This window comes from Cynara cardunculus (genome assembly GCF_001531365.2).
Source record: "Cynara cardunculus var. scolymus isolate 2C chromosome LG 13, CcrdV1, whole genome shotgun sequence".
In the NCBI taxonomy this organism is placed as follows: Eukaryota; Viridiplantae; Streptophyta; class Magnoliopsida; order Asterales; family Asteraceae; genus Cynara; species Cynara cardunculus.
The window spans coordinates 29,814,964-29,815,220 of NC_037540.1; positions in this window are offsets into that span (position 1 = coordinate 29,814,964).

A 257-nucleotide genomic window follows, 5' to 3' on the forward strand; every position below is an offset into this window, starting at 1 on the left:
TTTAGATTGATTTAGACAAGAGCCTGTTAAAAATTCCGGCAGCAGCGTAGAAATCTCGAAAATTTCTTATAAAGCCCGGTTTCGGCCCGTATCTGACTGAAACACCTTATATAATGCCAAACTACGCCCATTTAATATCTAATATAATATAAATATGGAGTTTATATTTTATAAATAAAATCTCACTTATTTATTTAATTTAAATTAAATTTAGAGTGCGTTTTAGGAGAAAAAGTCGTACGCGATAAAACGGTTTT